This window comes from Spermophilus citellus (genome assembly GCF_964194105.1).
Source record: "Spermophilus citellus genome assembly, chromosome: 14".
Classification (NCBI taxonomy): domain Eukaryota; kingdom Metazoa; phylum Chordata; class Mammalia; order Rodentia; family Sciuridae; genus Spermophilus; species Spermophilus citellus.
The window spans coordinates 58,311,220-58,325,637 of NC_138194.1; the positions used below are offsets into that span (position 1 = coordinate 58,311,220).

At 34.6% G+C, this 14,418-nt stretch overlaps 1 protein-coding gene across 1 annotated transcript in view; it reads right to left on the minus strand.

Annotated features, from left to right (window-relative positions):
- MMP16 (matrix metallopeptidase 16) overlaps positions 1 to 14,418 on the minus strand; it is a 279,495-nt gene that overhangs the window by 253,675 nt on the left and 11,402 nt on the right. The gene's annotated exons all lie outside the window — the stretch shown is intronic.

Below are 14,418 nucleotides of genomic sequence, written 5' to 3' on the forward strand. Positions count from 1 at the left end.
GTAATTTCTTTGGAGATTATAAGTGAAGCACAGATGGTACTACCTTGTTCTTGCAGGATATATTTTTATGCAGAATGATATTATCATGAACTCTGTACAATACCATTTTTTCACTAACATGAAACAGCACTATAATAGGTGTGAGACAAAACAAAACCCAGAAAAGACATAAGAAAACCTTAGATATACTATTTTGCTTGAGTACAATACAAATTTTATAAAGGCAATATATCAATTAAGCATTACTCCTAATTACTAATCAAGACTAACCTGAATAAAATACCCAACAATTGGTTCAGAATCTAGCATTCTTTGCTAACTCAAATTTCCATTCTTCATCATTCATTCATTCATTCAACATTCATTTACTTAGCTTCTACTGTCAGACACTATTCAGGGATATAAAGTTGAATAACAATATGACTCCATCTTCAAGAATTCTATGGGCTGGGGCTGGGGGTCAGTGGTAGAGCACTTGCCTAGCACATGTGTGGCATTGGGTTTGACCTTCAGCACACATAAAAATAAATAAACAAAATAAAGGCATTGTGTCCAGCTCCAGAAAGAAAGAAAAAAAATTAAAAATAACTCTAAAAGATATCTATAATAAAATAAGTAATGACTTAAAGTAATAGCTTCAATCCCTTTATTCCTAATAGTACTGTTGGTTCCATTTTTCTTTAAAAATAAAGCAAATTCAAAAATTTCAAGTTAATGTCCACGACTAGGGACAGTAAAATTATGATGTTAAATTTGAAATAAATTTCTAGTATGTTTGTTGCAAAGAAACAGTATATTATGTTGTTCAAATGTGGAACTTCACATTTTATTATTATATTAATATTATTATATTATTCTAGTTATATTTTTATTAGGGTGGCTAAGATACAATTTTGTCCAAAAACCAGCTCCCACAAAACATTCAGATCCCATGAAGCTAAACATGTGTTCCCAACATCCTAAATTCATACTCAGGTCTGAAAAAGTGCCCCACCAAGAGAGGAACCAGGCAGGGAAGTCTGTTGAGGGCCCTGAGGTGGACATGAGTGCCACCACCAATAGCTGCTGTTCATGGCAAATACAGAGCAGAGTGCTTCCATGGAAGAAGGGCAAAATCTGGAGAGGAAGCCCTATAGCTGCCTCCTCTAAACTCAGACCACTTCTAATTAAGGTCTCTGAAACTTGAAGAGAGTCCCCTGTGACTTCAATAGAGAAGAAACCTGCAAAAGTGATTTTGATTAACCACAGCAATGACCTCTCCAAATATGACCCACATCAAAGATCAAAATAAGTCACTAAAAGTTTAAGAACTTGCCCAGGAGAAAAAAGAAATGATAGCATTTCCTTCCTAATGACTTCAGCCCTGATAGTGAGGGTCTTGATAGAGTAGAGACGGGGGCTGCTTTGGAGCCAGACCACCCCAGCCTGTAGATTCTAAATTCAATTTACAATTGCCCAGCAGTTGCACAAGTGTGCCCTGAAGTTAGACTACCTGGAATTGATTTCCAGCTTCCCATTTCTTAGTTGCAAGACTTTAGGCAAGCTTCTTCACTCTGTGACCTCGATTTCCTCATCTGTAAAATTAATATGATAATATGGGTTGAGCATCCCCAATGTGAAAATCCTAAATCCAATATGCTCCAACATTGGCAACTTGATGTCACAGCTCAGAAGTTTTGAATTTTTGAGCGATTCTGATTTTGGATCTCCTGATTAGGAATGTTATATTAGTAAATTCTATGCAACATTCCATAATTTGTAAAACTTCCAAACCTGAAACACTGTTGGTCTCAAGCATTTTGGATAGGGATGTTCAACTTGGAATATACCATATTTGCTTCAGAAAGTTAAAAACAGAATAAACAAATACATGTAACATTTAGCACAGTATCCAGCACATTTGCAAAGAGTTCAATACAAACTAGGCACATGCCTGTGATCCCAGCAGCTCAGAAGGCTGAGGCAAGAGGATCAGAAGTTTAAAGCCAGCCTCAGCAATGGTGAGGCACTAAGCAACTCAGTGAGACCCTGTCTCTAAATAAAATATAAAATAGGGCTGGGGATGTGGCTCACTGGTTCAGTGCCCCTGAGTTTAATCCCTGGTTTAAAAAAAAAAAAAAAAAAAAAAAAAAAAAAAAAAAAAAAAAAAAAAACATTGGCTACTTTTTGAGGCAAAGGAATCAAGTCTATGAAGATGACAACCTAAACACAGGAAGTTCAGAGCAACTAATCATGACAGTTCTATCATGTGCAATGGATTCAGTAAGCCTAGTTGTACACAGCAAGATTTGGGCCCTTTAGAAAGAGTAGGGAAAAAAGAAAACAATAGTGGAATAAAATTAAAAGGTGGCTAAAATTATACCTGTGTCTGCTCCATGTGATTTAGGGGGTAAAAAGAGAAGGTTAAGAAGCCAGGAAAGGTCTCCATTAGGGAAGCAGAAGAGTGTCATAGGAACATTTTGAGTACATTCGGTAAAACTCAGCCACATGACATTTCTTCCTCCTCTCCTTCAAACAACCCACGTTAGGAATAGTATCAGAACGCAGATCCATTTAAGCATCAAAGGACAGGCTGGGAGGTAGAAAATAGACTGCTTGTAATTGCCAAATTTACGTGCGGAACAAGAGATGAACCAGAGAATTACAGGCCAATAAACCTGAATTCAATTTAGAAAAAGAAATGGAAAACACATGCAATTGCTCAGATAACAATCCTTGAGGAAATTCTATAACTGTGCTTCCCAACGCAAGAGCAATGCTTCAGCAGCATTAAAATCACATAGGGAGATGGGAGACATTTTTCAAATTGTAGACTCAGGAGCTGTACCCCAGACCTCCTGAATAGACCTTCAGGGGAAGAACCAGGAGTCATCACTTTAGACAACGTTCCCCAGGTTGCTCATCTGAAGAATGAAGTCGAGACTCATAGCTTCAGAGTATAGAAAAAAAACTGACAGTAGGAATAGGTAAACAAACAAACATAGACAAATACTAACACAGCTTTTTTGATCCAATGCCACTTTTTCTGTGACTGTTATATAATTAGTGTTAAATATCTTGTTTTTAACAATGTCTTACTTCACATCTTCACATATACATGTTACATGGTAAGAGTACATGGTTTGAGAAATCAAACTGAATTTCAGAACATGATTATAATTAATTTTAAACTGAGCTGCTGACATATTTTAATCATAGAAGCTTCTAATTTTACATTTATAACTAGTAACTTGTTGAACACAAATCCAAATGTTTGCCTTTCAGGCTTAATCTATTAGATCATATAGTAGTAGGGAAAGAGGGAAGAAATGACCTTCTATGGTGGAAATTTTCAATGGACAGAGGAATAAAGTTGAGTTTATTTAGGGAAAATCTCACTCCTATTTAACTACACTCTGAAGCCACACATGCATCTGCTCTCAATTTCAGGAAAGTATATTGCAAACAGATTCATTTTTTCATGGCCAACCTCTTCTTTGCAGAAAGTGACTGTATAAATCCTTGCTCATGCTTTTGTTTATACATTGGTATCAATATGATGTTTAAATAAAAATGAAAACAGTAAAAGTACTCCAAACTCCAAGTTCTTTAACGCAAACATGGTATCTCTTGATCCTCTATCTGGAGTCCATCTGGAGGTGATAAGTCTAAACAATAAGACTCCTGGGAAGTGAAATACTATTTTCCATCACCAACTTCCTCTTTGCCTTCAAAGAATCCTTCTGAAAACAGTACTATCACAGACTTTCCTACCATACAAAACATAAAAGTGGATAGTTCTGCCTGCCACTTTTGAAGCTCCTAACTATTTTCCAAAGCACATTGCCACCTAAGAACTTTGGTTTGTCATGGCTTCATCCAATGAGTTAGTTCAAGGTGATTTATGATGATTTAATTAGGTTGTTGGTAAGAAATTCCTGTCATAAGACTTGGGAGGAAAAAAAAAAAACATTCCATCAACTGCATCTCAGAAAACGAAGCCATTCCTCTCTAACCTCCTATAAATGAGTCCATAAAGGAGTCTATAAATGGCAGCTTGTATTACAAATGTCAGAGCTTGGAAGTATGTTGACTTACTTTTCATACTAATTTCACACCTGCATTCCTTGTTTTTCTATACTAAGAATACTGCAAAAGCCTTATTATCTACTTTTTGTGTGTCTTAGGTACTAGATGCAAACTAGAGTATGTATTCATGCTATCTCTGCTCATATTTCTTTCCTATTAAAAGTAAATGTAAAACTCTGCCATGTGGGAAAATATCAAAAAACATTTACATCAAAAAGGTTTATAGAAATGAGGATGACCACAAGTTATATCTCTGGAAAAGAGTGGATAATGTTTACAGTATCAATAATCAAACTTGTATCCAAAGAATTAAAAATGTATCCAATTGTTTCTATCAGGGAAAACAGTAGTGAGACTTTTAAATTGCAACACGGAAATCTTCCTTATTGAAACACTGTCCAATAATTATTAGACCTAAAAAATATATTCATTCCCCCAAGTTCTCTCAGAGAAAGAAGAAAGAGAGGGAGGAAAAAAAGAAAGAAAGAAGGAAACTAAGCCTGAACTTTTCTGACATAAGAAAAAGTGAGACATGAAACTAGAATAGCAATTACACCAGACAATGGATATCCTCAATCACCAGCACAAAATGACCTCACAGCAATAATAAATAGAAAAATCAAGCACAGGAATCGAAAAGTTTACAGTCTCCTATGTATTTGTTTAGAGGCAGGGAGAGAGAGGAAATTCAAAGATTAATGCAAGAAAAGGTACCATTTAAATCTTTATTGCTGCTTTTATAAATGCATTAACATTTAATAAGTCATTTGTCTTGCACAAAAATAATATCACCCTTTATTTTAAACCTACCTTGATGAAAGACTTGGATTACCTCTCATAGGGCTCCAACCAATAATTCTAGAACAAAGGACAAATATTCTTTATAGCAAAGCTACTCTTCTAGGGATAATGTGCGAAGGGAAAGAAAGTCTTTTCTCAGCCTTTTCTTGTTCCCTAAATATCCTGCTTCTCACCTCCTCCTCCTCTGCCTCTCTCTGTTTTATAACTGCAATAAGTCTTACATGTGAGACCTAAAGAAGAAGAACCCCTAGAGCTTAACTGTCTTATCCTCTTCTTTACTCTTTCCTGGAAGCAAGAAAACAGTTATCTTCTTTTAATATCTCTGGAACTTATTTGCTATAAAGTTTAAAAATAAGATAAAAATCCCAAGACGTGTAAAAAGCTGATCTATTTTTGAAAACTCTTTCAATATATGCATGCATACATATGCTGTATTCTAAATTTTTCCTTTATGAACATACAGATATATACATGGATATGACATTACTTGTATATAGTTAGAAACCTGTTTAGTTGTAACATTATATACAAATTTAAACAAAGATGAAACAAAGATGCTCTTATTTAATAGTGTCTAGAACAGAGATAACTGAATCATAGGTACAATGTAAACGTCTTTGCTACTTAGAAAATATATATATCTCAACTGAAATTATTCGAGGAAAACTGAATTTGTCAGAGTCTGAATTCACAAAATATATGAAAATATCCTAGTATATTCGCTCTTTTTGCTCCATCGAAATTGGTTTTCAGGAAATACACTAATAAATTCATACATCAGTATGCAAATGGCTGAAGCTCCATCATTTCACAAGGTCAACAGTGGGCATGAATTTATATAATAATAAAACAACATTTATCATTAACATATCACAATGGTAATTCCTGAAATGTAACCATTAAAAGGAAGCATGATAGCAGAATATTTATACACATGTGTACACACACACACACACACACACACACACTTTTTTGTTTGTTTTTAACTCTAGCTCACTGGCTCATAAAGCCTCACAGAAACACTAGAATCTAAGGTGCCACTTCTATTCTAGTTTTTACCATGGATTTTCTGTGAAGCTTGTGAGAAAGTTAGATTCCCCAAATTCTTCATCTAAGAAGTAACTGATCTACATTATAGTTAAAATTTTCACATGGAAAATAGCTAGGAAAGCAAAGAGCAAATTTTTCAGCGTTTTGCTGTTGCATCATCAAATAACACAACACAAAGATATTGTAGGTGGAAAAGTTACTCATTTCTCCCTCTTGAGGAAAAATGTATATTATAAATCCCCAAATTATTGCTTAAGCCAAACCTCTCAGCTCAGGATTTTTCTCATTTGCACCAGGCTCAGAATTGCCTTACTTAGTCTAATTTCTGTCCTTTGTTTATTATATAATCTGTGCAAAAAATGAGGTCCCTGCTGTGTTTCTGCACTGACACTTCACCCCTGCACTTGTAATAATCGTCTCCAAATAGATAATAACCCTAAAGTACAAGGCACACTTTAATATCCTAACTCACCAGGGATGCAGAAGGAAAATGAAAGAGAAAAAGAAAACAGAAAATAGAAAAGTAATCGTGCATGTGTGTGAGATAGCTGGAATTGCAGAAGAAGGGAGAACAGATAAAATACAAGAGCAGAAAGAAAAAGAAGGAAAAATTAATTCAACTGTTTCTGTTTCATACATCTATTGCTAAAGTCCAACATGCCTTCTCACTTCTCTGATGAAATCACTCCTCTCATCCTCCTACCATCTGACTATAGTGGGACCTGCCGTTCATGGCCCCCACAAACTACCTCCAGCTACAAGAATAGGCTGTAATCCAAATGGGCTAATTGCAAATCTTCTTGGAGTCTCCATAGACGTAAATGAATGTGGATAGAGAACAGTTATTTTCTTACAGATGGTTATAAGGAAGAAAGAAAGGTGCCAAGTAAAAGGAGACCCACATCACCTGGAGAAAGACAAACTGCGGTGAGAAGGAGTGAAGCCCATTAGTAAGAAGAAGCAGAGATGAGGCTAAGAGAGAAAGTTCTGCAAAGGTATCAGGTTTAAGACCCTGCAACTGTCTCAGGCTTGCTTGGCCACCCTGCAACTGTCTCAGGCTTGCTTGGTCCACCCTTCTCAACAATCTGTGAACTAACTGTATTAGTATTTCCCAGTAAACCTCCTCTAATGCTCATGGTAATTCAAATTAGTTTTTGGTGTTGCCTGAAACCAAGGGTCTTGAATGAAAGTTAAGTGAAATGTCTAAATGCCATAAAAAATAAATTAATGACTATGGGTTATTTCATTCAAAAAACGATTTCTATCCTTCCATCACTGTGATAGCTATCAAACTGTGGTACCCTGGCAAGTCAAGAATCCAAACTTTAAAGGAAATGTTAAGAGAAGAGAGAAAGAAAGAAAAAGGAAAACACATTAAAAATTAAGGAAGAAATAGAGAATACTGAACAAAGAAACAGATGATACAATGCCAAAAATCAATATTCAATTTCTTGTGATTCTGGTGATATCCTAACCATCAATTTTTTTTTTAAGGTGCTGGGGACTGAACCCAGGGCTTTGCACATGCAAACCAGACACTCTACCATTTAGCCTCTCACTATCAATCTTAAAGACAATATACAAAGATTCTAGTATTCATACCTCATTTGATTCAAATGTATGATATGTCAAGATCATTGTATTGTCATGAGCAACTAATAAAAAAAGATTCTAGTATTAATTATGTTGGATAAAATGACTACGATTTTAATTGTTTATAAGGTTAATGATTGATAATTAGAAACAAATGGGTCTTCATTTCCCTTAATGTCAGAGAATAAAGACAATTATGCCTAGTATCACAATAATTACTTAATATTGCTTTGGATATTATTTCAGATAATTAAAGACGATGCAATTATCTGAAAGAATGAATGAGAACAAAAATGGAAAAGGAAGCAAGATTACTTTTAGATATCATCAGGTACCACAGTGTTCAATAAAATCTATAGAAAGATTCTATGAAATGATATGATGATCTAATATGAGGTAACCATTTGAAAATTAATATATACAAATCTATGTTTTATTGTTAAATAAAAATCACTTGGTTAAAAAAATACTCGATAAAGGATAGAATAAAATTTTTAAACATATATCCTTTGGTAAATACAGTAAGGTTCCCATCCTTAAAAGCAATGAAAAAGAAGACACTAAGTCCTATTTGCTGAAAGCTGCATAATACCACTGCAGGAAATGAGCAAAATAACTATGTATTTTGCTAGAGAGATTTACATAAATCAGTGGATAAAATTATGTTTGGAAATAGGCTGATGTGTGAAAATGAGTGTTTCATAAAGGTATCAACTGAATCAATGAAAATGTCATAAAATGAATTACTGGTCCTGACTTTGCTTCTTCCTGTATTCACACCCTTGCCATAGCTTTGTCTAGGCAAAGTGTATATCCAGTTCCCCTGCTTTGGCTTTAGCAGAGAGCAACTTGCTTTAGGCAAATGAATAGGGTCAAGGAGATTATGTGTTGCTAACACTCATCAAAGTGGCTGCTTGCTCTCCAGTGCTTTTGCTGGCACTAAGGAAATGTGTTTCAGTTTACCACTGGCTCCAGAAGCACGTGAGATAGGTATAAATGACAGCACTACCTTAGCCACCCTATAGGCTGCAGAGTTGCCCTGACCACCTACACATCCAGGAAATCCAATATGACATTAGCCACATGTCACTGCACATTATAGCTGTTAGTTCTCAAAAAAAAAAAAAAAACCCTAAGCAATATTTAGGAAATAGGAAATAGGAAAAGGAAAATAGGAATAGGAAAAGGTAATGCTGAAGCACCTGTTAGATAATTTGGAGAAAAAATAAATTTTATTTATAATTTCACTGCCTATACTAAAATACATTTTACATTGTTACCATACAAGTATGAGGTTGTATTATCAGGACTAATACAAAAAAATCTTTGAAGTATACTGTTATATTTTTAAAGTAATATATATATATATATATATATATATATATATATATATATATATATATATATATATATATATACATTACTTTATATATTTTTAAATGCATTTCCATTAGGAAGGAGGGAGGGAGGTCTCGTATGTGTGAGTGTGTGTAAAAAATTTCTGGAAATTCTTCAAATAACAAAAATAAAGAAAACTAGGTTTTAAACAAATTGAAAGGAACCTGCAACCACTGGACAAATGGCTAGCCCCAAACAACAGGCACAGTATGTTATGCCACTCTGCATACCAAGCTATGGTACAAGCCTTGTTTTTCCTGTTAAGTGCATATGTGATCGAGAGACTGATTAGGATTCAGAGGCTGCCCTTTCTTTCTTCATAAGTGAGATGGAATCCATGCAGACTGTGCATGTAGCAACAAAAGAGTGAAGCAAGTTTTGTTATCCCAGTGCTCATCCTGCCCTTTACCAACACGAAGGTAAAGGGCAGGATGAGAAGTCCATTAAACTGTTAACAGTTCCGAAGCAACTTCTTCATGGATCTTCAATATTTTGTTTGTGAGAACACAAAGGATTATCTAATTTTCATGTAAGCAATTTAAAATAAATTCAAGTTATTATATGATTATTCATGCTTAAGAGTTTTACATACTAATAGATACAGCAGTTGACAGCACATCAACTCTTTATCTTCTCATCCATGTAGCTAAAAGAAGGATGGAAATGAATTAAGACTTCCAGTGAAATACAAGTAAAACTGTTTTTGCTCTTTCCTGGAAATTCTTGTGGGAAGCTGCTGTTCATTAATAGCAATAACTCAACTGAAGTCACTGAACTAGAACAAGGTAAATTTCCTTTTGTATTTTCCCTTGGGCATTCTAATACATACCTCAGAAACCCATACCAATGTTACCATACTTTTAGTACCAAATGAAAAGGTATTGATATAAATGTACTATTGGTGAATAAAGATAGAAAACATCATTTATAACAGAAATACTGATGTAACATGAGGGAATGAATGAAAAAAAAATCTAGATTTCCAAGTTGCTTACTAGATAAATACAATCCTTGAGAATTGGTGACTAATATTTCAAAATATTTTTAATAATGTAACTGAGGTAAATGTAAGATACCATATTGTCACCTAGTATGGGCTAACTATTTAAGAGACAAGATAACTACTAAAACGGATCAGAAAATATTAGTTTTACTAGACAATAACACCCACAAATAGAGATGATATAATCCATTCATTCCTATATTAAAGTGAGTTTGTACTTTTTCCATGACAATGTTTGGCTAATGGAATACAGGGTGGTCAAGACTGACCCAGGACATTATAACTTACTGTGAAAAACAGTTATGAATCTAGTATGCAAACCCTTGTACAACAGAGTATTTGCACAGATATTTAATTGGCTTTAATATATTGAATCTAATCATACAAATCCAGGAAAGAGGATTTAAAAAAAATAATTCCAGACCCTTTAAATATCGTTTATAGAAAATGTGAATTTGGTCTACATGATTCCAGAGAGAGGAACAACAAAATTCAAAGGCACAGGGAGACAAAAGAAGTTGGTACTTAGTTTCTTAGTGTCCATGGGTCAAGTCTCAGTAATGTCATTTAATGGATTTTCAGCAGAGAATTTAAGAATAAGCTTTTTGTTTTACACAGACAAATCAGTATCTAAACTTGAAGTATGTTCAAATAGTGCTTATAATTATGAAATAATTATTCTTAAAAGGTTATTATAAATGCATAATGGGGACATTACCTGGTGGGTTTAAAGGTAGAGATTTAAAGATGGTCAAATAATGTTTCTCAGAGCTATAAAAAATCTGCAGAAGGCTGGGGAAGAAATGAAAAAATTAAGCTTAAGCATTTGGATAAGGTGGACAAATACTGATGTATTTGGGACAAGAAAGAAAAAAGAGTGGAACTGCTATGGCAGAGAATCTTAGAGTTTGAATAAGGAGCCTCTGGGGTTCTAAAACTTCAGTGTCTGCTAGGTCAAAACCATACTAATAAGGCATTATCTGGCTTTTTGCTCTCACTTACTTGCACCTGACAATCTAGTTTATCAGATGCTACATGCTTTGTAATAGTCTGAGTATACGCTAGATATGAGAATCAAGCTATCTTTTATTAAGTCAGATAAAAAAGTATTTGGAAAAATGTGAACCAATTTTACTTTTCTTAATATTTTTGTAAAATTTATTTTTGATTGGGCTGGGGATGTGGCTCAAGTGATAGTGCACTCGCCTGGCATGCGCGGGGCATTGGGTTCGATCCTCAGCACCACATAAAAATAAAAAAATATATATAAAGATGTTGTGTCCACCAAAAACTAAAAAATAAATATTAAAAAATTCTCTCTCTTTAAAAAAATATTTTTCATAAATTTATGAAAATGTATTTTTCGTAAATATGCTATTATGATAATATAAGATTATTATTGTAATTTTTAAGTGAATTTCTAAGTAAATATTTTAAGATTTTTCTCAGATATATATAATATTATAAATATGGAATCAAATCACATACTAGAACTCTTTGAGCTTTTATTAATTTTTTAGGAGTTTACAGGGAGGGGTCTGAGGATAAGAAGCCTTGCTGTACATGGGAAAATATAATATGTGAAGTCAGGACCTAACATGGACTCAAAATAGGGTCCATAGGCTGGGGATATAGCTCGGGTGGTAGAGTACCTGCCTTGCTTGAATAAGGCCCTGGGTTCAATCCTCAGCTCAAAAAAAAAAAAAATAGAGCCCATACCAAAGTACACATAAGAAATGAAACAATGGAAGATATATTTGGCAGGAAATGTGGTAAGTAATAAGAAATAGTGGGTGACGGGTGGGGTTCTGGAGGACTAGTAACCAGTGTTGACATATACCCACAGGGTAGGTGGTTCCCGTACAATGGAGAAAAACACTGGGTGAAGAAACTCAGGGGAAAAGACAGATAAGAATATTTGTCACTGCACACAGGAAGACTGGCTTGTCTGTGAGTGCAGGTAGACAGAAGAGAATACAGGTCAGAGCAGAGAAGAAGGATGAAAACTCTAGATCAAAGGTGAGAGTTTTCTTCTAAGAGGTACTTTAACCCATAGGAATCTGCTGCCCACTCCAAACCAATCCCTGATCAACCCAATATTCTACAGTTGGCATTTTATTTCTACAAAATAGTGTCACAAAGAAGACTGCAACCTATTCCTTTTCATCTAAGTTTAGACAACAGCAGCGTCTGTGCAATTGTCAGCAGTTATCATTAGGCTGGTTATTATATAGTAAAAACTAATTACACATTCATTATGCTATTTTAACATCTCTATTGAAGTACGATTATTATAAAATAAGAAACACATATTTAAAATGTACTATTTGATAAGTTTTGACATTCATGTGAAACCATCATCATGATCAGGAAAACCAACATACAGATCACCATCAAAAGTCTCTTTTAGTTTCTTTGTATTTCATTGCTAACGCTTTCCCACCCTCATCCATGAATCCCCAGGCAACCACTAATCTGCTTTATATTGCTATAGATTAGTGTCTGTTTTCTATAAATTTATTTAAATGGAATTATATTATATGTTCTTTTTTTGCCTGGGGTTGTTCAATCAGCACAATGATACTGGGATTCAATTTTGTTTTACTCTGTATCAATAATTCATTCCTTTATATCACTAAATATTATTCCATTGCATGTGCACGTGTTGGTGGATATTTGGGCTATGCACATGTTGGTGGATATTTGGGCTGCTTCCAGTTTTTGGACAGCCTTTAACATTTCATGCAGTGCCAGTGTACCAAAGATAAATCTTTCAACCTTTGCATGTCTGAAGAGTTCTTTTTCTTGCCTTCACATTCAGGAGATATTTTATGTACATTGAAAAATGTAAAATACAAACTTGAACTGAGTCTAGGACCACCAGGAGTTGACAGTGGATCTCCACTCCACCTCCCTCTTCTAGTATTTTCAAGATGTTACTCTTCACATTCTTTTTACCCAGACATCTTTATTTCTTTCTTTGTTCCTCTACATGTAAGGTGTGTCTTTTTTCACTGTCTGCTTTTAGGAGTTCTCTCTTTATTACTCATTTGATCGATTCCATTAGATTATGCCTTGGGGTAGTTTCCTTCATGTTTTTTTGTTCTTGGGATTCATTGAGCTTCTTCCATTTGTTTGTATAATTTCCACCAAATTAGGAAAGGCATCATTCTTTGTCTCTTCCCCTCTTAAGGGAGTTGGATTACATATACATCAGGCCATTTGTAGTTGCCTCACACACCCACTAATGTTCTGTTCACTTAAAACTTTCTTTTTTTCCTCTGAGTTTCACTATAGATTGTTTCTATTACTATGACCTAAAGCTAACTATTTTTCTTTCCTTTAGTAAAATCTAATCCGATGCTAATTTCAAGTTTATTTTTCTTCTCACATATTATAGTTTTGATGTTTAGAAGTTCAATCTGGATGTTATTAAAAAATATCTTCCATGTGTCAACTTTTGGGCACAAGTTAAGGAGTAGAGTTATAATAACTGCTTTAATATTCTCATTTGCTAAATCTAACTGTGTCATTTTGGGATGAGGTTAAATATATTGAATTTTCTCCTCATTATGAGTAGTGTTTTTCAGCTCTTTTTCATGCTTAGTAATTTTTTTTTATTGGGTGCCAGACATTTATGAATTTTACCTTGTTGGGTACTGGATATTTCTGTATTCTAATAAATATTATTGAGTTTTGTTGTGGAAAGCAGTTAACTCACTTAGAAACAATTTGATCCTTTCAGATGTTCCTTTTTAAGATTTGTTAAGCAGAACCATAACACAGTTCAGTCCAGGGTTGATTATTTCCTACCACTAAGGCAAAATGCTTTTGAGTACTCACTCTATCCAGTGCCCTGTGAAAAATGAGGTTTTCCAGTGTGGCTGAGGCTAGAGAATTAGGCAGTTCTGCCAGCCCTTCCTGAGCAAGAATTATTCTTTTTAATCTTTTTGGCAGATTCTTCCCAGCCCCCAAAGTTACTTTAAAGCAAGGTGCATAACAGATGAGTTCTCAATAGCATTCTCAAGGGGAACATCCTGGAGACCTCTTTTGTTTTCTCTTTGCAGATTTCTCCTCTCTGGTATTCTGACCTGTGAACTCCAGGAAAGTTGATCTCCCTGAATGCTCAGCTCTACTCCTTAACTTGACCCAGCTCAACCTAGGTTCTACCATCTGAAGACTGTGGTTGGACTTCCTCAGGGTTGAACAGTCAAAGATAAGGCTGGGCTCATTTGTCTCCCAGTTTTCAGCCCCTGATGGCCAGTGATTCATAAATCATTGTTTCATAGACTTTGCCCAATTTTTTTTTGATGATTTTGAGGTATATGCTTTTTCATGTGTCAAAGTGGGAGGAATAAATTAGGAGCCTTTTACTTTATCTTTGACCAATATCCCTTAACTTTATAATCTTACAACAACCCTTGAGTTGGTTATTATCATCTATATTTTACTTGTGAGTACATTGAGGCACACAAAGATTCAGCTTGTTCAAATTTACACACCCT